The 24,888-nt window shown below is 43.9% G+C and overlaps 1 pseudogene across 1 annotated transcript in view; it reads left to right on the top strand.

The window, feature by feature from the left end:
* The window catches only part of LOC308241432 (5-azacytidine-induced protein 2-like), a 188,295-nt pseudogene extending 173,003 nt beyond the window's left edge, over positions 1-15,292 (top strand). Inside the window, exon 2 of the transcript in view lies at positions 14,558-15,292. The product of the transcript in view is annotated as a 5-azacytidine-induced protein 2-like (transcript). The remainder of the gene's footprint in view (positions 1-14,557) is intronic.
* The last annotated feature ends 9,596 nt before the right edge of the window (positions 15,293-24,888 follow it).

The following is a 24,888-nucleotide window of genomic DNA, read 5'->3' as shown; positions in this document are numbered from 1 at the left end:
AAGTGGCAAGAGAAAAGCAGCTAGTTACCTTCAAGAGAGCTCTCATAAGATTATCAGGTCATTTCTCAACAGAAACTTTGCAGGCTACAAGAGAGCTCTCATAAGATTGTCAGGTCATTTCTCAACAAAAACTTTGTAGGCCAGAAGAGAGTGGCAAAATATATTCAAAGTGATGAAAAGCAAGAACCTACAACCAAGATTACTCTACCTGGAAAAGCTATCATTTATAATTGAAAGTTAGATAAAGGGCTTCCCATACAAGGAAAAGCTGCTACAGGAGTTCATCAATACCAAACCAATATTACATGAAATGTTAAAGGGTCTTCCTGAAGGAGAAAGAGGAGGAGGAGGAGAATAATTAAAAGATAAAAAATAGGAACAATAAAATGGCCATAAATGCTTATCTATCAATAATTGAATCTAAAAATCAAAAGAAATGAACAAGGAATCTAATGAACAAAATAAACTGATGAATACAATAGAACCAGAGGCATGAAAACATGGAACATACTGACACATCTCAGAGGGAATGGGGGAAGGGAGCTGGGAAGAGATTAACCAAAGAACTTATATGTATAATGCATTATCTATGGACTGGGATGGGGCAAGAACCAGGTGGAGGTGGGTAGTGGGGGTGGGGGGGAAGAGAAATATCTGTAATACTCTCAGAAATAAAAGTTTAAAAAAAAAGAAATGAAGTGTGCAACACATGACAATATGCATGAACTTCGATAACATCATGCTAAGTTAAGGACGCCAGTCACAAAAGGCTACTCAATGATTGCTTGATTCCATTTATAGGAAATGTGGAGAACAGGCAAATCCATACATAAAAAGTGGATTTGTCGTGGCCAGCAGATTGCGGAGGGGAGAGTTGGGACTGACTGCTTATAAGAACAGGGTTTCTTTGGGTGTGATGGGAATATTCTGGAATTAGCCAGTGGTGATGGTTTTACAACATAGATAATGTGCTAAGAATCACTGATTTGTACACTTTCAAACAGTGAATGTTATATCCCACTTTTTAAAAAGGGATTGGGAAAATCCTCCCATAAGAAGTTAAGTTTGACATTGTGAGGTTTACTCTATATGTGCAACCAAGATGTAATAGGGACTGTAATTCACTCATCCCTCCTCCCCCAGGGATTATCATGTAAGGTAGTCCTGCCTTTTGTTCTTTAAAGTTTTCAGTGGAAGTAGTCCCAGGTATCAGGTCCTAACAGAGAAATCCTTCCCATTCAGCTGTGGGCCCAGGAGAGTCACCCTCCTCTGGCCTCACACTGACAAGGGTCCCTGACATTCCCTGAGTCCCCACAGGTCCGTGAGCTCCTATGGACACCGAGGGGAGGACAGCATCCCTGTTTCACCAGTCTTCTCTGTCAGCCACAGGCTGTCCTGGAACCTTTTAGGTCCGATGACCACCATCCTTAGGCCCAGCCGACTCTTCACCCCATAGGTCTTGAACCGCCCCCCTTGCTGGCCAGCCAGTGGACGATGTCCCTGGAGACCACCTACCCTGACCCACATGCAATGGCAGGTAGCAGGGCTGGGGTCCTCCAGCTCCTGCCACTTTCCCGTCGGGTCCACCCCATTCAGCCTGAAGTTTCCCCACCAAATATTTGGGCCCTCCAGGGTCCTGTGCTCATTCTATGATCCACAGCTTCTATCTAGGTCCATGGGACAGCCCTCATCTGTCTTCAGCCACAAATCAAAGCTGGTGCTCTCCTCTGCCTGTTTATAGACCTTCAACAGCTTTGCAGGGACCTTCCAATAAGTGTGGGCGACACTCATGGAGACAACGTCGTGGTGGAGGCTGCTCTCCTCCTCAGGAAGGCACCATCCCTTGGGGATCGTCAGGGGATCAGCAGGTCTTCCAGGGCAAGGATGGTTCTGTGAGAGCACCCCGTTCCCAAATCTAACCACCTGCCACACCCTGCACACCTCCCGGGAATTCCTGTGGCAATGCCCTCCCCGCCTTGTGATTCTGAGGACCCTCCCAGTCCCTGCCCTGCGCTGTGGGTCTCTGGCCGTGAGGCGAGCAGGTCTTGGCTCTCCCACATGAGGTGCCTTCAGAGCTCTCTGGTGAGACGGCCTGTTCACCTGCACACCAAGCTCAGGACTAAAGCAGCGATGAAGAGGCCTCCCCTTGCCCTGCAGGGTACAGCTGGGTGGGGATGCTCCTGGGATGCCCACATGGCTGGCACCTTCCACCCCTGCCCTGGTCCTGACGATGTGGTAGAGACTCTACAGCTCCTGCTGATGACTCGGTCCTCAGGAAGCCTGCTGGAGGGTCCGCAGGACACTGGACGCCTCACTGTCCTGGTTCAAACTGGGTTCTAGATGTGGAGCAGCTGCAGCGTAGGTCCCTGGTCCTCCACGGGCACCTGGCAGCCAGGAGCCAACTTTGAACTTCATGTCCTGAGGCCTTAGTGCAGCTGCAGTACTGAAAGTCTCCGCCAGGCACTTTCCATGGCATGCCCAAGTTCATGGCTATTGCGGGCTGACAACACAACAGGACCACATCACAGTGACTAGATTCCCCTGAGGAAATGGGGCCCATGGATCTGCTGTGGGCAGGGCAGAGGCGCGCACAGGTGGGGGTGGGAGGGAGGGCAGCTGCAGCCAGAGGTGCAGCACTGTTGGAAGCAGCAGGGGCCCAGCAGCACCATCCCTTGTAGTGTTGGCTGTCCGCCAGCCCCACCTGGACCCGCCATGGGGTGCTGGGCCCTCCCTTTTCCAGTTCCTGCGGAGGGCAGGCACCTGCCAAGGGGAAGCCAGTGCCCTTGACAGCTCCAGGGGCGCCCACTGCTGTCCAGAGGCCTCGGGATTCCCGGCCGCACCTGGGCTCCTCAGAAGTGGTGGCAGCGGCTGGGGAGCCCCCCTCCCTGGCCATGTCTAGTGTTTTTAAAAAATACAAGACAAAATTAGCCCCGGCTGGTGTGGCTCCATTGGTTGGAGTATTGTCCTATATACCAAAAGGTATGTATGTATGTATGTATGTATGTATCTATCTATCTATCTGTCTATCATCTACCTTTCTCTCTTCCCTCCTCTCTGAAATCAGTAAGTATATCCTGGGGTGAGGACTAAAGTATCTAAATAAATAAAATAAAAAATAAGCCCTAGCTGGTTTTGCTCAGTGGATAGGCCTAAGGACTGAGGGTCCTGGGCACAAGTCCAGTCAAGGGCACATGCCCAGGTTGAGGGCTCAAACCCCAGTAGGGGGCATGCAGGAGGCAGATAATCAATGGTTCTCTCTCATCATTGATGCTTCTAACTCTCCCTCTTCCTTCCTTCCTGAAATCAATAAAAATGTATTAAAAATAAAAGATAGCATTCAAATATAATGCAACAATACACATAAGTCTGGAGAAGTATAAATGGAGTTAAAGTATTTAAAATTCCTTGTATTATTATTATCCATGAACGGAGAGGAAAAAGTAGCAATGTATAAAACAAACCAACAAAAATATCATAACCAACTTTAGTTTATCTGAGAAACACAAGGTTGGTTTAACAAGAGCAGATCATGTAATTCACATGAACACGTTTTTAAAGATTAATTTTAGAGAGAGAGGATGGGAGAGAGAAAGAGGATGAAACATTGATTACTGTTCCACTTACTTATGCATCCATTGGTTGATTCTTACATGTGCCCTGACCAAGGATCAAACCCACAACCTTGGTGTGTAGGGATGACACTCTAACCAACTGAGCTACCTGGCCTGGGCCCACATTAACAAGTTAGAAAACAATTAATAGATGCAAAATAAGCATCCAGTAAGCTTCAACATTCTTTCCTGGGAAGACTCAGGAATGTCACATAATGGTAGCAGACAGACCTCAGAATAGGATGACCTCATAATGTCTGCCTTTTGGTGTCTCAGCCTTTATAATTCTTTTCCCTTGAGTGTGGGCAGGATCTGTGATTTGCCCTAGCTGTTAGAATATGCAACTGTAAAGGAATTTTGCAAATATAATTAATTCAGTTAATTTTGAGTTAATGAAGAGGAGGATTATTCTGGTGAGCCTCATTTAGTCAGATGAAAACCCTTAGAAGAAGACAGAGGACACCAACCCCAGCCCGGCAGCCAGCTTCCCGCCAGAGGCCAGCAGACAGAGGGACACAGAGGAGAAGAGGGGACCACCCCCAGGCAGCGGTCAGGGAGGCGAGGAGAGAAGGAGAAGGCATGGGGGGCGGGGGGGTACAGGAGTTGGGGGGACTGGGCCCACCGCCAGGTGAGTGAGGATATTCTCTGTGCGAGAAAACACGAAAGGAAAAAATTAGACCTGCAGGCGAGTGGTCTTCGCCTGGGGCACACGCGGGGTCTCACCGCCGGAGGCCCTCCAGCCCAGGGATGGTCCGCAGAACCCAGAAAACGCCGACTGGCTTCCGTGAAAACCACCTTCAACCACCTCGCGAGGCCTGGCCTCGCTGCCCACCAGCCACATCCATCAGCCCACCCCGCCACGGCCACCACCCGACCCAGGGAGAGGACCTAGATCCTCTTTTTCTCCCAGGCGCACGCCCCCACAACCCCCTCCCCCCCAAACCCTGACCCGTCCGGAGGTGGGGGGCCGAGGAGCGACACCTTCGCGGCAGGAGGCTGGTTCTGGGGGCGTGTAGGCCAGCGAGTGCGTGTGGACCCACGAAGGAAGGGCCCCGGCCAGACCACGGAACGTGGCCGTGGAGGTAGGCACCGGACCTGGACCGGCCACCGGGTAAACAACACGGGGATCCCACCGCCCAGACACACAGTGCGACTCAGGTATGCCCGGGACTCCGCTGATCCTCCCAAGCGCACACTTCGGCCCCCTCCCGCCTCCTGGCGGCCCCGCCACATGGGAGACCACACGCGACCCTCATCCGCAGGGAAGCGGCCCCCTCCCTCACTCCCTCCACCCATCCATCCACCCACCCACCCATCCATCCACCCACCTACCCACCCATCCATCCACCCACCCATCCATCCATCCATCCATCCATCCATCCATCCATCCATCCAACCATCCATCCACCCACCCATCCATCCATCCACCCACCCACCCACCCATTCATCCATCCATCCACCAACCCATCCATCCATCCATCCATCCACCCACCCACCCACCCATTCATCCACCCATCCACCCACCCATCCATCCATCCATCCATCCATCCACCCACCCACCCACCCACCCATTCATCCATCCATCTACCCATCCATCCATCCAACCATCCATCCACCCACCCATCCATCCATCCACCCACCCACACACCCATTCATCCATCCATCCACCAACCCATCCATCCATCCATCCACCCACCCACCCACCCACCCACCCACCCATTCATCCACCCATCCACCCACCCATCCATCCATCCATCCATCCATCCACCCACCCACCCACCCATTCATCCACCCATCCACCCACCCATCCATCCTTCCATCCATCCATCCATCCACCCCCCCACCCACCCACCCATTCATCCATCCATCTATCCATCCATCCATCCATCCATCCATCCATCCATCCATCCACCCATCCATCCACCCATCCATCCACCCATCCATCCATCCATCCATCCATCCACCCACTTACCCATTCATCCATCAATCCATCCACCCACCCACCCACCCATTCATCCATCCATCCATCCATCCACCCATCCATCCATCCATCCATCCACCCACCCACCCACCCACCCATTCATTCATCAATCCATCCACCCACCCATCCATCCATCCATCCATCCATCCATCCATCCATCCATCCGCCCGCAGCCAGAACGCCCCCCAGGACTGGTCGCAGACCATCTGCGAACTTGGAAGAAGAGAAGCTGGAGGGGTGAAAGCGGGCACGCCGGGGCGGGAAAGGCCTCCGAGTCCCCCCACTCCCTTCGGGACCCTGCGGGAGAAGCCCCGCGAGTGCCCACACGCAAGCAGCGGTCCCCCCATGGATGCAGACTCGGAATGGTGAGGCGCAGGCCAGGGTCGGTCTGCAAGACGCAGCTGCTTCGTAGCTGGGCCCCTCAGAGCTGGTGCGCGAGGCGCCCCAGTGACCAAACTCAGAGGCGGCTCCCCAACGCGCTTCTAGCGGGGCGGCGGCAGGGGGGTCCGGTACCTCAAGGCACCCTCTCAGATGGCTGAGAAGCCTTTCTCACCGAGGGCACATCGTCCCCACTCATGGAACACCCCATAAGCCTGCGACAGCACGTGAGTTCCAATGGGTGGGGAGGCGGGGAAGGGCCACCGGGACAGAGGCAGCACAGGGACACCCCAGTGCCCAGATATGGCCCTCAGGAGGGAGCGGCCCATGCTGCCTGGGCTTGTCCTCCGGCCCCACTGAGCCTCGTCCACAGTGAACTAAAGAGAGCTGCCTTGTTGCTTCTGGAACGCCTGCAAGACGCAGGACAGAAAAACACTACATGGAGGGAGGAAAGAGGAGAAACCCGCAAAACTCAGGGTCAGCCAGCACAGCATCGCTGACTCAGCCCCATTGCGATTGCTCAAGGGGCCCAGCCCCACTCAAGCGAGGGGATGGGCGTGCCTCCCCTGTCCAGCCAGACTCCCCCAGGCTCCTCCAGTGCATGGGGCTCATGGGGAATGGGAAACACCACCCCCAGCTCTTCCTGGGGCACCTGAGGGACATCCTGGAGTGCTCCAAGGGCACCACTGAGGGCCAAGGGCAAGCAGTGCCGGCTCCCCCAACAGGGAGGCGCAAGGGCCACTAAAATGAAAAAAATCAGTATCCTGTTTCCTACAGTAGGTGCAATGGCATATCCTATTCTTTTCCCACATGGTGAAACAGCTGGGGAATGGATATTGCTTTAAGACTCAGAGACGATAGTGTAATCCACAATAATACTAGATTCAACAGATGATGCTGAAAAGGAAAGTTTTCCCATCAAATATCTTAAAAGTATTACTCCTTTGGGAATGCCGTGTCATAAATTAGAATTGAAAGTAGGTGTGATCATCCTGCTACTGAGAAATTTTAATAGTAAATGGGGTCTTTGTAATGGTACTAGATTTATTATAAGATTGCGACCTAACATAATTGAAGCTGAAGTTTAACAGAATCTGCGGAGGAGAGGTTATTCTGATTCCAAGAATTGATTTGTGCCCGTCTGACACTGGCCTCAGTGTTAGAATAAGTTTATCAGTCATTGTTTTTATCAGTTGTTTCTATATCATGTTTTTGTTTCTATATCATGTTTTTGTTGTTTTTACATCATATTTTTATTGTTTTTATATCATGTCTTTGTTGTTATGTTGTCATTGTTTATTAATCAATTTATATATTATTTTCATATACATTTTACTAATTTTCTTTCACCTCTGATACTTCTATTACAGAGGAAGGGCGAATAGCAATATTAAAATATTTCTTCTAATTAATTTCCTTTCAATGTGCAATGAATACGTGCACTGCCACTAGTGATGTTATAAACATCCAAATGGCCCTTGGCAGAACAAAGGTTCCCCACCCCTGAAACAAAGGAGCTCGCTCTCTTGTGTTCTTGGCTCTCTTGGGACTTGTGAGACTCTGGGCTTGTGGGGCTCTCTTGTTCCATGTGGACCCCACACACACTGGGCTAATGGACTGTGACTAGCCTGATGCTGTGCTGGACCCAGCTCCAACATGGAAAGGAAACTCTGGACAAGAGCTTTGCTTGTGGCTCCACTGCAACCCCAGCTCTTCTTCTTCTATGACTGGACTAAGGGAAATGGGACTTTGGAAACCCAGGGGTGTAATTCCACAGGAATAAACCTTTCTACCATATCTCATCCTCCCTAGGAGTATCGAGAAATGCTTCTTCCAACAGCACCCCAAGATCTCCACTTCCACTGATAACAATTTGTTACAGAGCAAGAGAAACGAACACACTAATAAGGGATGTCTACTTTTAAAACCCTACTATCTACATAATTACAGAGAGATACTCTGTTTCTCCTTTGGAATTTCAACATGATGTGGACACCCCATTTTTCAGACCATTCTTGCAGTGAGAAAGAAAAAGAAAATTATAAGAACAGGAAAAGAAGAAACAAAACTATCACAATTTATAGATTATATATCTGTTCATATAGAAAGTCCAAAAGAATCTGCAGATAAAATATTCACGTAAGAAAAAAACAAGAGTTTAGCAAGGTACTGAATCCAACCTCAAAATGCAACATAGTTTTATTTCTAAAGCTGGCAAGAAAAAGAAAATAGAATTTTAAAATGATATTTATACTAGGATCAAGAGTATTAAATGATTGAGAATAAATCTAAAAAACAAATGCAAGATCTCTATGGGAAATATTTTAAACATTGAGAGTTAATCAAACAGACTATTAAATAGTTTGGAAAACTCAGTTTTATAAATGTATTTTCTTCACAATTTATTTATAGATACAGTCAAAATCTTTGCGATGTATTCGTAGTGCTTGAAGGGGGTTTATAAAAGATTTTTGGAGCCCTTCCTGCTTTCTTCCCTTCCCAAACATTCGGTTCTAAGGCATGGGGACAAAATCAGGGAGGTGTGGTGGCCCAGAGTGAGGTGCTGGAGCCTGGATGGAAGGAGGAAGGTGTAATTCTGGGAGGGGCGCCCTGCACAGTGCTGGAGCTCAAGTCAGAGCATCCCTGAAAGGTGAATTATATAGGATGAGAGATCAAAGACTGAACAAGGTCAGGAGGCATCCATACAGGGGCAGAAGGACAGCCCTGCTTCGGTTTTTAGAGCCTGATGGGGGAAATCATCTGCAGAAGAGGTGGCACAGGAGTCTGGGAAAGGATGGGGTGCAGAGGGCATACAATTAGAAGGGACAGCAGTGGAGACAACCCAATGTGGGGTGTTACAATCCAAGCCGGGGTGATGAGGACATGTGCATAGGGGCAGGGACAACAGAGACTGGTTACAAACAAGAAGATTGAACTATTAATCAAAGATACTGATGATGGGAGCCAGCTTACTGTCAGGAAGTTAAAAATTGAAAGCGAACAACTAGAATGCACCATGTTGGATTAGATTGGAAGCATTGGTAAGATCTCTTGCTTTTCAATATATTTTGATCCAGAACTGGAGATTAATGTATGCATGTATGTATGTGTATATATGGGCACACATGATTCTCTGCTGCTCACTGAGGGAACCTATGAACAATGACAACCCCAATAGCAATATGCACACCTACCACAATTCTTGCCCAGATCTTGGTTTCTAAACATCACTGTCCCTAAAAGGAATCAGGGATTTTATGAAAAAACTAGAGGCCCAGTGCAAGAAAATTCATGTACTGGAGGGGGGTCCCTCAGCCTGGCCTGCCCCCTTTCACAGTCCAGGAGCCCTCAGGGGTGGGAGGTGACCCAGCTATCAGGGGAAGGCAACGCCCCATCACACCTCTGCTGTTGCCAATGCCAGCAGCGCAATCTTCAGCCAGCCCTGGTTACCTGAGCCTCGGGTGGCCCTGGGCGGCTGGGAAGCTGCTATCTAACACTTACCTGTGCCTTGGGCTGGCCCCGGGTGGCTGGAGGGCTGAGGAGACTGGGGGACTCCGGAGGCAGGTGTACAGAGCAGCCGGGCCCACCTGGGGGAGGGCACAGCCGTGCCACACACCTGCCGCCCAGGCAGGACTGAGGAGACTGGGCACTGCCATCTTGTGGGTGTGGGTGCCGCCATCTTTGAGGGTGTAGCAGTCAATTAGCATATTCCCTCCTTATTGGCTGTGGGCACTTCCATCTTTGTGAGGGTGTGATGGTCAATTAGCATAGTCCCTCTTTATTAGATAGAATGGCTGATTCTAGGGCTGGGGCAGAAAACCACAGGATGAACTTGAAACATCTTATTGTCCAGAGAGTAAGGAAGTGCCCAAACAATAATGGGGACAGGTCAAAACACATGAACTCAACTTGAAATGGGACCACGGGCCCAATCTGGGGAAATTAAGCATCAAAATAATAAGCTTTCCCTTCTCACTCACTTGTTTGTTTCACATTAAGCATTTATCAATGTAGAAGGAATGAAATAATATCATTTGGCAAACAACATAATAATTGATTCATGCAAGGATAATCAATAAATGCTAAATCTAGTAGGTGTAATTTTGAGGAGTAACAAAATATTTACAGACACTCAGCGTACCTCCACACAAGATATTTGTGACATACAAAGGTAAATAGTACCTGTACTGTGGACAAACCTGGCAGACACTTCATAGCCACATGATCACAGTCAACACTGGCAGCAATTGAGCTGAGCACGTGCCTGCAGATTTGCTGTATGGGAAGAAGTCTGCATTGCTTGTGTGACATTCGGTTTTTAGAGCCTGATGGGGGAAATCATCTGCAGAAGAGGTGGCACAGGGGTCTGGGAAAGGATGGGGTGCAGATGGTATAATGTGAAACTACATGGTATAATGTGAAGCTACATGAGGAAACTTCAGACAGACCTAAGTGGAAAGTCTACAAATAACTGGCCTATACTCTTCAAACTGTGAATGTCATGAAAAGCAAAGGAAGCCTAAAGAAATGTCCCAGATTAAAAGAGACTAAAGAAACAGGACAATTAGACATAACACATCATCTTGGATTTACTTGGACTATAAAGGATATTGTTGAGACAACTAGAGGCTCGATGCACAAAGATTCGTACAAGAATAGGCCTTCCTTCCCATGGCTGCGGGCACCGGTTTCCCTCCAGCACCTGGGACCCGGGCCTTCACTCTGGCTGCTGCCTTCCACCTTTGCTCCGGCTCTGCTGCCCTCCTGTAGCTCCCTCCACTCCCCACCCCCGCCTCATAGCAGGCATCCCGCCCCACCCCGGATGCTCCGCGCCTGCATGCATGCACTGCCCAGAGGCCCAGAGGCCCAGAGTGTCCATGGTGACAACACAAGCATCCCGGCCCGGCCGCCGCCATCTTTGTTGTGTCGATTTGCATATTCCCTCCTTATTGGCTGTGGGCACCTCCATCTTTGTTGTGGAGTGACAGTCAATTTGCATATTCTGTCTTTATTAGATAGGATAGCAAATATCTGAATAAGATCCGAGATTAAATATTAACACTGACTCAATTTTAATTCCCTGATTTTCATAATTATACTACAACTAGAGGCCCGGTGCATGAATTCGTGCATGAGTGGGGCCCCTTGGCCTGGCCGGCGATCGAGGCCAATCGAGGCCAGCTGGCTGGGGGGAGGGACCCCGGGATGTTGGCCAGCCCCAGGAAGTTGGCTGTGGGAGTGCACTGACCACAAGGGGGCTGCTCCTGGTGGTCAGTGCATCGTCATAGCACCCAGTCATTCAGTCGACCAGTGGTAACAGTCGCTTAGGCTTTCATATATATAGATTATGTAAGATCATTCCTCTTATTTAGAAAATGCACACTAAAGTATTTAGGAGTAAAGAGGTATCATGTCTGCAACTTACAAATGGTTCATATATTATATCTAACCAACCTTCATTTACATTTATTTGGGTAATAGATAAGAAGGGAGAAAGGATAAAGTAAATGTAGTAAAATGTTAACCTTTGGGGAATGGTTTTATGAATTCTTTATACTATTCTTGTAACTTTTCTATAACACTCAAACTTCTAATACAGATTATTTCTAAAAGAAAAATTCTAAAAATAATTTTAACAACTTACAAACCATTAAATAAAATAAACCATGAGTTCATATTGATAAATGAATAAATCAAAAGTTTAATGAAGGAGAGATATTTACACTGACTCTAAAAACTTCCCTATAAAGCAATAATTATGAAGTGAAAAGGAAACATTACAGAGGAGATAGTACCTTCACTGATCAACATTAACATCACCAGAATGGCAAATCAAAATTGTAGGTCACATCATAGAATGCAATGAGAAGAGTATAGGACTACTTCTGTGATGCTCTTGCTAAAAATGTCTGATCTAAATGTTATCATAAGGAAACATCAGGAAAACCCAGGATCTGAAATTGAAGGACGTTCTACATACATTACTGGAACTTCCTCTTCAAAAGATTCAAGGTCATGAAAGTCAAGGAAAGGCTAAGGACCTCTTCCAGACTGAAGGAGAAGAATGGTCACTACAGCTCAGTGTAACCCATGGATCTGAACAGGGTCTTTATGCTATAACAGGTACTACAGACAAGTGGCAAAAATTGAAAAGGATGCAAGGATGAAATTATAGAATGTATTAGTGTGAGTTTTCTGATTGGGAAGGTGGTATGGTAGACAAGTGGAATGTTCTAAAGGAATAAGGCTTGGTGGCACAGTGTTAACAATTTACTCTCAAATGGTTCAGGGCAACAGAGTTCTTTGTACTGAAACTTGGATATTTCTGTAATTTTAAGACGTTTTCTAAAAAATCAATCAATAAATGGAAAAGTAGAAAAGCCTTAGGCAAACTTTATTCCCCACAAGGAAAGATTTTTAAATCAGTGTTTAAAATGACATAAGTCCAATAGCACTATAACAATTTTAATACAGATAATTAGAAGCCATAGCAGCAGATATCAAAATTATGTCTATCTAAATCTTTAGGACCCAATATTGTGATAAATTGGAATATGCAAAAAAAAAAATCTATCAACTAGCATCATTAAAACATGAATGACAAGTTGTTTGTTTGGATGTTGTTTAAACAGTTGGTATTTGGGCAATTTGAGTTATGTATAACTCAATAGTGCTGGCTTTCATCTACAAAATCTGCTTAAAACTTAGTTAGATGCCCCCAAAATACCCAGTTTAAAATACTATATAAATTTTCATCAAACATATGATCACAAATTTTTTTCTTTAATAAAAAGTTCATGTCATGTGTCTAATGGAAAACAAAATGTTATGTAAACAGTCCAGTAAATATTTTTTTATTGTTTATGTTTCAGAGCATGTAATTTTTCAGCAAAACCTCTTTATATTCTTGTTGTGTTTTCAAAAGTAGATTTTGACATGAATTTGACTGACTGATTGATCCTACAGATCCTACAGGACAAACTCTATAGGATTCAGCTTCAAATTTAGCAGCATCTGGAAAGAAAAAGAATTATATTCTTTAAACTACAACTAAGTATAAGTGTTAAGAAGAATAAAGACATCTATATCTGGATACAATAAACAACACAAGAATACTATGAAACATAATTATTAATTCAGTGGTTGCACACTGTATTAATTGATATCATGGATAAGTATCAGAGCTTCTGGTTTTCCCCATCCTTCATTCATTTATTCAACACCATGCACTAAGGTAGTATGAGAATCCCTGGAGTTACAAGATGAAGATGACATAGCCCACCCCTGAACAATCATCCTATCAAATAAAAGAGTAATATGCAAATTAACCATCACTGCACTACACCCACAAGCCATGCCCACCAGCCAATTAGGAGCAAGTATGCAAATTAACCCAACCAAGATGGCTGCGGCCACGGAATGATAATATAGCTTATGAATGTGTCCTTTAAATATTACTTTTAGAGACTGGAGAATTGGGGATTGCACAAATAGAAAAATAATCACATAAATAAAATTAATTCAGACTCATTTTAATTTTCGATAATAGAGAACAGTCATATATAATGCTATTTAGATTAATCTGATAAAAATGCAATTATTATTGGTCCATTGAATAACCATATTTTCAGAAAAGTAATGTTTGATACCATTGGTTTAAAGAAGTTTAAACAAGTCAAGTCATATTTCACATGGAATGCAGTACTTTGCGATTCCAAGAAACACTGCTATTTATAAAATTTTAGCTTTTTTATTTTTTACTTAAATTGATTTTTCTTTAAAATGAGCTTTCCAGCCCCCTTCAGGCCGAGTGCTGCTAGCCTCCAGCCCCCTGAGTCACGTTTCCCTGCTGTGGAGGGGTGTGGGGGTTGCCCATGGGGGCGCTCAGGAGCCTCACAGGGTTCTGCACCTGACTGGGTAAGGGGTCTGTCTGCTCCTGGTGGCGCTTCAGCTTCTCCTGCCCCGCTTGCCACTCCTTCCTGATCCCCAGGCCCCAGCCCACTGGTCGGTCCTGGCACAGCCCAGGCCAAAGCAATGGGAACCCCTCCGAGGTGTACCTGGAGCAGCGGCCTTCGCAGGGGAAGAGCTGGTGTCTTCGGAGCCCGTGGTGACCCCTGGTGACTCTTTGCCAACGCTGGGATCCAAACGCAGCCTGACTCGGTAGAAGATGGTGTCTGCATTCTAAATCATGAAAAAGCCCATAAAAGAGATAAGTGACTCCGGTCTTGATATATTCAGATGAGTCTGGTGCTTCACATTTTGGCCTTGACACTGTTTTTGGATGAAGACATCAAAAAATGCCTCAAGGATTCAGAGAAAAAAAACTCTTTCCTAAAGAAAAGAGTAAGATTTTTGGAAGAAAAGCTTACAGGTGCTCTATTAGATGAAGAAACAAGTTCTTTGGGCTGAGAATAAGTAAATAAGGCCTCTCATGCATATCTAGAGGTTTGTGTTGATAGAGATAATTTAAAGAGCAAATTGGATAAAACGAACAAAGACAACTTGAATCTTTGAAGTATTGAATGAACAGCAGCAGTCTAAAGAAGTAGAATTCCTCAGGCTAAGAACAAAGGTGGAAACACAGCAGGTGATAAGGGATTTAAACCCACCTTCATCAAACTAGGAGGTGGAAAAGTTGAGTTGTGACCTGAAGATTCATGGCTTGGAACAAGAACTAGAACTGATGAAGAAAGAATGTAACACTCTCAGAATAGAGCTACAAAAAGCTAAACACATCCATCTCAGGAAGACCATCACAGAGCAGAGCTCTCCAAAGACGAAGCATTTCTAGTGATGATATGCAAAATGGATACTGGGAGCTGAAGAAATGTCTAATTTGCTGAGAAATGTCTAATTTGCATCTGGTGGCTCAAGTACAAGTTGAACTGAAAACCCCAACTGCAATCAAGAAAGCCTGTGCCCCTGTAGGATTCCTGTACGACCTTGGCAAACACAGCACAAAACTGCACTTGACGAATTCACTGCAACATACAAAAGACACCCTCCTCTCTCACCAAATGGCAAAACTCTTTGTCATCCCACATCTTCCCCTTTACCAGGAGATGGGAAGGTTTTATCAGAGAAAGCAATTCTCCCATCAGGGACAGATGAGAGACCCATTCCTCATGACTGCACAAACTGTCAGGAACGTTACTCACATGGCAGGAATTCTCTGGAAGATCATTCTTGGGGACTCCCAAGCCCTCCTAAATCAAGTGAGACAGCCCGTGGGGAGACTAAAAATAAAACTTTGCCTTTACCCATCCTGCCACCACCGCATAACTTGGATCAACGTAATCAAAACTGCCTTTATAAGAATTAATTCTGAAGAGATCTGGGACTTGGTCATGAGGTTGCTGCATCTCCCCCAAGGGTACTCTTGAGAAATTCTTTAATAAACTTTTGCCAAGTTCTTCAATGTACATGTTTGCACATACTGTAACGTATTATGTAGTTGATTTTCCAGTATGAGAGAGCAACCCTTCATCTTCACATTCTGCCTAAGAATCAGGTGTATATTACTAATAAATTAATAAACTTGTTTCAAAAGAACAAAAATAATAAATAACAAAATGAGCTTTCTATTCTTATACTTTTAGAAAATTAAAAGTTTAAGATATGTTCTATGCTATTAATTTTTCAATCTAAAATGACAAAAGTGGTACTGTCATAAGGTCACGTAAAAATTCTACTGACAAAAAATAGCTGAAACTATGTTACTGTCTGTATTACCACTGAGACATTTCTTTATTCATATGGACAACAAAGGTTTTTCTCAGTGGTTGGAGCATCAGCCTGTTGACCTAAGTGTTGCAGGTTTGCTTCCCGCTCCCAGTTGGGTTGCATGTGGGAGGCAACCAGTCGATATTTCTCTCTCATATAGATGTTTCTCTCTCTCTCCCCCTCCTCTCTCCCTCCCACTCTCTCTGAAAAACAATGGAAAAAATATCCTCACGTGAGGATTAATAACAATAACAAAAATCAATATATAATTCTGTAGTTGTAATAACCTTGTTTTCTTTCTAGAAATTAGAGATAAATTTGGAAACAAACAATTATTATAGTCTACTTAATAATGAAATGTGTGGGAATACTTCAAATTATAAGTGTTCTTAATAAAACTTTCCTTTAAAAAGGTATCCTTTCACTCAATGCCTAAAACAGGATTTAAAATAGTATACTAAACATTAAACTCTGTGATGATCATTATAATATGGTACCCAATGCCTTTATAAATTTCAGGCGTGAAGACAAATTTGATGACTTAAAAAATAAATAAATAGCTCGATGCCAGATAAAAACCAAGGTCTTTATTGACACAACTAGAGGCCTGGTGCATGAAATTCGTGTACAGGTAGGGTCCCTAGGCCTGGCTATCGATCAGAGCTGATCGGGGCCTTTCGGCTGCTGGCCGGGGTATCCCTTCCACAAATGCCAGCTGCTAGCTGCTGGCTGGGGCCTGCCTTCCCTGGCTGCTGGCTGGGTTCTTCCCTCTTTCCGCACCACCCCCTGGTGGTCAGTGCACGTCATAGCAAGTGATCGAACTCCTGGTCTCCTGGTCAAACTCCTGAGGGGACAATTTGCGTGTGCCCCCTGGACGCAGCATCCAGCCTCATGGAGGGGCTGACAAGTCCAGACACTCCAACGGTGGCAGATCAAGCCTCACTGCTGGGCTCCTGCGGCCCCTGGCCAGGCCAACAGGCCCACACACTCTAGCAGCAGTGGAGCAGCAAGGCTGGATCTGCCGCCGCAGGGGGTGGATCCAGCCTCACTGCTTGGTCCTGGCGAGGGCTGGGAGGGCCGATAGGCCAAGACACTCCAGCAGCGGCGGAGTGGCGAGGCTAGATCCGCCCCCTCCAGCAGCAGATCCAGCCTTGCCACTGGGCTCCTGCAGTGCCCAGCCAGGCTGACAGGCCCAGACACTCCAGCAGCACCATCTTTGTTGGGTAAATTTGCATACTTGCTCCTGATTGGCTGCTGGGCATAGCGAAGTGATGGTCAATTTGCATGTTTCTCTTTTATTAGTGTAGATTTTATGTCAACATTAATAAAATAGGTAATATGTGTGTCACATTTTTACACAACTTGAATTAAGAAACTACCTATGGAACATTATTATCTGTTCCCACAAAAGCTCCTTTCCTAAATATTTACTTCTGTGATGTTTATGCTTATTTCTAGGTGAGGACTGTGTCTAGAAGGTGGAAGGAGCTTGAAATTGCAAAGTTAATAAGGAAAACACATCTGCCATTTTATTTCTATTGTGTCATTTTCAACAATATAGAAAGGTGAGAAAAGTACACACATGAAAACAATGTACCAGCAACTTTCAATTCAAAGGATTTGTCATTAGGGATTGTTCTCAGAACTGGTAGTTCCCAAACTCTGTCCCACAGGAATCTGTTTCCCCTGGAGACACCTGCAGGATTGAGAGCTTCAGAGTCTCTACCCCCCTTCAGTGAGGCAGCTAGAATTGTCTTATTATATAAACATTTTCATGCAAATTCTAAAAATAAAAGTGCTAGTCTGAAAAAAGATTTAAGGTATGAAAATTGCTTGTTTATTTTTTATATTTTTTATCAAGCATATACTCTATATGTCATATTTAACGGAAAGTTCCATAGATTTCTGCTTTCTTACACAAAGCATAGTGAAGATAAATATGAACAAACTGCTAGGATTTGGAATTGGTATATCTTCCTTCATGCTCTGTTTCCTTCTTGTATTTCTTGCTAGTGTCAATTTGTCTGTCATTAGCAGCCAGTCTTTTCTACTTCCCCTTAACTGCCATTTCTAATATGTTAGTGATTGAGAAACCAGATAAGCAAACTTTGAAACTTTGGCTCCAAATACACAATTCTGCTTGAAGGCTTTAATGTCCCCTGAATAAATTGCACAATATTTAACATTCTTATTTTATGGCAGCTCTTGTGATTACTGAGAGTGTCATTTACTTTCTGGTTCCTGTCTCTCTTTTGGAGAGTGGAGGACTTGTCTGCAGGCATACAAGCATAACCAATGAAAATCACCAACTTAGTCCAAGTCCCTAATTTGACCTAAGAGGCAACAAAGGCTCAGAGAGATTACAGGTTGCCTGAGGTCACAAAACCAATTAGCTGCAGGCCTAAAGTGGGCTCCAAGTCTTCTCCCTGAGCCTAAGGTCTGTGCCAGCTCCTTCCTCATATTCAGGAAAAATACCGTGTTTCCCCGAAAATAAGACTGTGTCTTATATTAATTTTTGCCCCCAAAGACACGCTAGGTCTTATTTTCAGGGGATGTCTTATTTTTCCATGAAGAAGAATACGGCACACATTTATTGTTAAATGAAAATAAAGGAAATTTATTACCTGTATACGGTACGGTAGTACGGTAGTTGTCAACACAAACCAGACAAACTGTGAATCCTACAGTATCAAGAATTTACTCATTTATTCAATGACAATCATGTCATCATCTTCTGGAACATCATCATAACAATCCAATTCCGGAATTTCCTGGTGAATTTCTTGTGACTCCATTTCTTTCAGAATCAGTGGACCAAATCTCTCATGTTTAGCAATAGCACTGTCTTTAAATGAGTACTTCTTATCAAGGTAGCCTGCTCGCAGTGCATTTGCAATGCAACTGTCAGTGATTTTCTCCCATGAATTCTTCACCCAAGTCACAACTTCTTGCAGTTTAGGTTTCACAAAGTTTCCACGCTGATTTCTCTCCATTCTATTTTCAATGTAGTCATTAATTTCCATGCGCAAATTGTCTTTGAATGGCTTGTTTATTGCAATATCAAGAGTCTGGAGATAGGCCATCATTCCTGCGGGAATCATTATCTGATCTATTTTTCTTTCGTGAAGAAATGTCTTCATGTCTTTAGCACGGTGAGTGCTGGCTGCATCCCAGACTAGCAGACCTCTTTGGCTCCCTCGCATAACAAGCGGCAGCATTAAATGGACCCACTTCCTTATACCTGCTTGTGTGGCCCAGGCTTTTTCAGTTTTAAGAATAAAAACGCCCAAAACACGTTCAATCTTTTCCTTCTTGCCCTTAGAAATGATTAAAGGTGGGATTTTAGTGACATCCAGACGAATTGCCAAAATACAGGAAACACGTCGTGCACTTTCCTAAGCAGTGGAGGGAATGTACGCTAAGGAGGCACCCCGCTGTTCAGTTGTTGTTTGAGATGATTAGCCCATAAACACTGCAGTTTCATCCATAGCAATCATGTTGGAAAGATTGTATTTAGAGAAGTCAGCATCATCAATAAAGGACTTGAATGCAAGTGCTCGCTTAATAACTTTGAGTATCTTCCAACCTAAACAATGTTGTAGATCTTCTTAAAGACAATTCACTTCGCTGAAGGAAATTATCCAGCCAGTGTTGTGATGCTTTGAAGTCTTCGGGGGCTATGTCAAACTGTGGTGCCATTGAAAGGGCAAATACTTGAATCTGAGCCCTATTCACAACCAAAGCCTTTGCTCTCCTGTCAACAACCCATTCACAGATCAGGTCTTCCAGCTCGGAAAATAATGGTTGCCGACCTGATGCACACTTGCGCTTTTTAGCATTTCCCTTGTCCACTTGTTCAATGAGGTTACCATACTCTGCTCGCCATTTTCGGACCAATCGGATACTCAACATCTTCTCTTTGCAGAAAGCAGTAAGATTTTGGCCCCAAGAGTCTTCCACGATTCCTTTCTTGTACTCCACGGAGTAGCTTTTTCTTTTTGCGCTCATTTCTAGGGGTAAAAAAAAAAGGAATTGGGGTATCAAGGTGGGGGGAGGGGGATCACTCAAAATGACACAGGGGGGATGAGAGGGGGAATCAAAATGGCATAGGAGAATCAGAGGGGGGATTACCATTTTAGTAACCCCTTTTGATCCTCCTGTATCATTTTGATTGCCCCCTCTGATCCTCCTGTGTCATTTTAAGTGATCCCCCTCCCCCCACCCCTGTGCCACTGAACACCTTCACCAGCCATTCCCCCTACCCCTTTATCAGACATTTACCCCCTGGGGCCTGCCTGGGGACTGTCACTGGGCTTGCTGGGGCCTGGATCTGGGCTGGAGCAGGGTCTGCCACTGACTGAGAACCTTCAGTCATCATGAAGGCGGCCGCGAGCATCAGGTAGTGTCACCAGAGACAGACCAGCACTCACCACCTTCGCTGCATCCCATCCGCTCTAATCCTCCTGTTCTTCTACACGTATCTGTGAAAGTCTCCTCCTCTCTCCCGCCCCGCGCTCACCACTCACTCCGACCTCCGCTCTGCCTCCACACAGCAGTGACGTCAGGACTCCGCGTAACGTCACTGGTTGCTAGACGCCAGTCGGGGCGGCCCTGGCGGCCCTAGCGACCAGTTTACGGTAAATTAATTTTCATTCTGAGACAGAGCCTGGGCCTTATTTTCGGGGGATGCCTTATATTTCACTCAGAAGGAAACCTGTAAGTAGGTCTTATTTTCGGATGATGTCTTATTTTCGGGAAAACACGGTACATAGATTTTTAACTATAACTCAGAGAAAATGAATGTGTAAAACAGTCATGTAGCTCAATAATGTTTTGGTATGGGACACAAAATAGTAGCTTCTAACTCAATTATATGTTTTAAAGCAATGAGTAAAAATATAGGAACAGAAATTAATATCATAAATCCTATTAGTAGCAGTCATTACACTCAATTTATAAAGCACAAATTATTTAGCCACAGGACAAGAAACTTAAAGGAGAAAATCTTTAGCTAACCTAAGGAAATTATTCCTCAAAGGAACTATCCATTCCCTACCAATAAAACTTGGTTTACCAAAATCAATCAACAAATGAATTATCTGCGTTGGGGGTTATCTATAGCAAAATTTAAAACACAAAACAGATTTCTCTTTACCATCTAGCATACTTCTGCCCAACCTCTTTCATCCTTAGTTGGTCTGTACACAAGACATGAACTTAATTTCCATTATGATTTAAGCCCATCAGAAAGTATAGGAGCACCTTCACTTCTCTGCCCTCCTGTCTCCACATGAGGCCTTAGACTCTCTACCTTCCTCAGGAGAGGATGGGAGATTTACTTCATGTGTGCACTTGAGAAAAGGAACTAAGGATGCTTGCTTAGCTCCAAAACACTTGTTTGAAAAGACATGTCTGCCCAGAGTCACATGAATTTGGGTCTGCTCTGATCTCTGCAGGGAGCAGCCTGCCCAGGGACAGGTGTCAGGTATTTCTTTCCTCCACTCACAGCTGGGTGTGAGACTGCCTGATTTGGGATGAGTGTTCAGAAGCCCTGTGACCCCACATCTAAACCACATTTTCCAATGCCTTACTGTGTGTGAGTAAGCAAGCTAGTAAGTCCATCTCCATCTGCCTGACTCCTCTGATCTAATCTCAAAAGGGAAACAGGGCTGTTATTTGCCACCTACCCCACCACAGTTCCAACAAGAAAGGTGACTACTCTACACTTGCAGAAACATCTCCTCCTTCCTTGACTTTATACTTAATGCGCATTGTTCAAAACAGCCCCCACTTTAAAGAGGGGAAGTCATATTTTTGAAAGAAAAATGTAGAGAAGCCAACAACAACAGCAAACACAACAAACGCAAATATATGTTCATTCATTTAACACTAATTTATTTATTTTATGTTTTAAATATTTTTATTGATTTTATTTATTTCAGACAGGAAGGGAGAGAGAGAGAGAGATAGAAACATCAATGATGAGAGAGAATCATTGATCGTCTGCCTCCTGCATGCCCCACACTGGGGATCAAGCCTTCAACCCAGGCATATGCCCTGACCTGGAATCGAACACGTGACCTCCAGGTTCATAGGTCGACACTCAACCACAGAGCCATACCGACCAGGCAACACTAATTTATTGATAGGCTACCATTCAATTATATTTGATATTACAGGTTGGAAAATAATGTTGCCTTCTTTTTTTGAGACCAATTGATATACACATACAAACCACACACACATCTACATTCCCATGTGGGATATATGTTCAGTAACTATTGATATTTTTAAGGTAAATTTTGATATCATTCTTATTTTAAATGTTATAAAAATAAATCTAATATACTAAACATAATAAAATCAAGTACATTGGCACATTTAAACCATAGCAATTCATTATCTAGCTGTAAATGGGTTAATGTGCAAAGGAAATACATTATCAGTTTGTAAATATCAAAAACATGTATATTGTCGCAGAAAAAAAGAACTGAAGAAAAATTTGCTGATCAAGGAGCTGAAAAGTGAAGTATAGAGAAAAATGAATGAAAAAAAAGCATAGGAAGAAGTTGACCAATTATCTGTTGCCTTTAAAAGATAAAATACCTACAGTGCAATTCTCTAAGTGGACAAAATAAAGTGAAGACATGAGGAATTATATAGAGCATATAATTGATGTGATAAACAAGTTTATTAAGCTCTGCTTCTGCCTTCTGAAAAACTAGCATAACCACAGTGAGAGTTTGAAAAGAGGTAAAATGCAGAGTAGAAAGGCACTGCCTTGTTGATGTAAACATGAGGTCTGTGTTTTCTTGGGAAGCACTGAGACTCAACATTGTGTTGAGACACAATGTTCTGTCTGCTATGTACAAAGGTAATGTCTTAGGAATAGTAACTATTTTAGCTTTCATGTATTTGTATACCTAGAGTTGCTAACTGAATACACATTTGAGAAATAGAAAAAATTATTTAAATAAATTATTAGAGTTCTAATATTTTATGAAAGTCTTAGAAATGAATCAAAAGTCCAAAATCAATCAATGTAAAATTGAGTCTCCCTATTTAACACAGATTGAAAGGACAATGAGGAACTATGTGACATGCATTGTGTTAGGAACACAAATACTGAAAAACAGTTGAATATAAAAAATTTTGAAATCAGAGAAATTCTATCAGTTATAAGATTGTCAAGAATAAATTTTTAAGTTTTCAGTTCTAAGAAAACAATTCTATGTGCACGAAAGTCTAGTGATATGTCTGTTCAAGCTAATTTTAACTTTTGTAATTTATCATAATATCATTAAATAACAAGTGAGATAAAATTGTGAAATCACTTCTGATGTATTGGACAAACATCCAGTATTAAACTAGAATGTGAAAAATAACGGTAAGAATTAGAAAAACAGATATGTAGCAATCTATATCAGTACAATGGAATCAGTACAATGGAATCAATTGGATAAGGCTCACCTCCATGTAATGATGACAAAGGCAACAAACCTAAATATCATCAACATGAAGAGACGTGAAATCACAGATTAGAGCGATACTTGATTATACAAATCATTGTCCTTAAAGTTAGAAAAACAATGCCGAATAACACAGAACTCCATAGTAGGAATAGTCCAAAATGTTTAACCCGTGCAAATAAAGGGGACTGATAAACAAATTCAATATTGATGTGTTTGTAACATTTACTCTTTAGAATTATAGTTTAAAAATCTTTAGAAGTCTGTTGTTTTGTACTGCCCCATCCTCAAACCCACCCTTTTCTATTAATTTAGACAACATGCTACCATCTCTCATAGAATTAGTTGTTTTCCTAATGGCAATAATTACATTCCCAGTGACTCTACAAGGCACCTTCTTTCCGTAGGTCTAAGAATTTTGTAAACAACAACTGCTATAGAAATTTTGGCGACCCATCTCTATATCTTGATAGATTGGTGCTTCATACTCTCTCTTACTGAGTCTAGCATGATTTGGTGAACCAATGCCCCACAAGGAAACTATGTATACCTTGAATCTACAATGTTAAGTTTAAAATCAACTATTCTTTTTAATTTATAAAGAAATACTAAAAGTAAGCACCTCATTACTCCCAAAATACTAAACAAAAAAATTTCCACAAATATCCTCCTGTGCATTGCTTCTGTATTTACATACTCTTTCCTCTTCATTTTGAAAAATGAAACATTTTCTGATTTTCTGGTGAAAACATTTCAACTCTGCATCATAGTTTTGCTTAACAATTTACAAAAGCATTTGATTTTTTTTTTTTTTGTACCCAGTAACCCAGTTTCACAAATTTGGGACAACTGAGACCTTATTTGGCCAAAAGGCTGTCTAGAAATTCTTAGCTTTGCTCTTCTATGTTGTGTTATGATGAAGCAAACTGAAAGAACTAGGTTGACGTCTCCTTTAGCACAGGCCTGTGCTGCCTTTCTCTGCATGAAAAAAGAGCATAAAAACATCTTTAAAACCATAAACCATCGTCATTGATTGAAATGGGTATTTCAGTGTGTGACGTCAGCATCATGACAAAGTGTGTCTCCTCTTAAATCTACAACAAGTAGACATCTAGCACCCAACATAGACTCCTCTGCTCAACCTGGAAAGTGGGCGTCTTGGGATGTGCAGGAGAGGCAGGATGGAGAGAAGAGCAGGACAGGCCCCTACTGCAGTTCTCCAAGGACAAGCCCTAGCACACACAGTAGTGTTAGGGGATGCAGGGTGCAGTGCCCACACCACTGCCCAGCAGCATTCCCTCCCCCTCCCCAAATCCAGGTCCCTCCCCAGTTACAGCTGTGCTCATACCACCACAGACCAGTAGCAGCAGCAGAGCCAAGTGTCCAGCCTCCAGGCCACAGCACACACTGCTGCCAGTGGCCAAAGGGAATGAGGTAGCAGCTCAGTGGGCTCACAAACTGGCTCCCCTCAACTGGCCACACACAACCTACCACAATTCTCCAGAAAGAAACTCAAAATAATGGACGATTGTGATCTAAATGAACAGAGAAATCAAAATAGCCAAATAGTCATGAAGAAACTCAGCAAGACACAAGAAAACTCAAAAGTCAGTTCAATGAGCTCAGGAATAAAATTAATGAACAGAAGGAGTACTTTACCAAACAGATGAGAAGTATAAAAAAGAACCAAACAGGAAGTTGCTGAAGAACTCAAAATAAGATGAAG

Source organism: Plecotus auritus (genome assembly GCF_963455305.1).
Source record: "Plecotus auritus genome assembly, chromosome: 1".
In the NCBI taxonomy this organism is placed as follows: domain Eukaryota; kingdom Metazoa; phylum Chordata; class Mammalia; order Chiroptera; family Vespertilionidae; genus Plecotus; species Plecotus auritus.
Note: the sequence above shows the minus strand (reverse complement) of the source record. Positions and strands in the feature narration are given on the sequence as shown.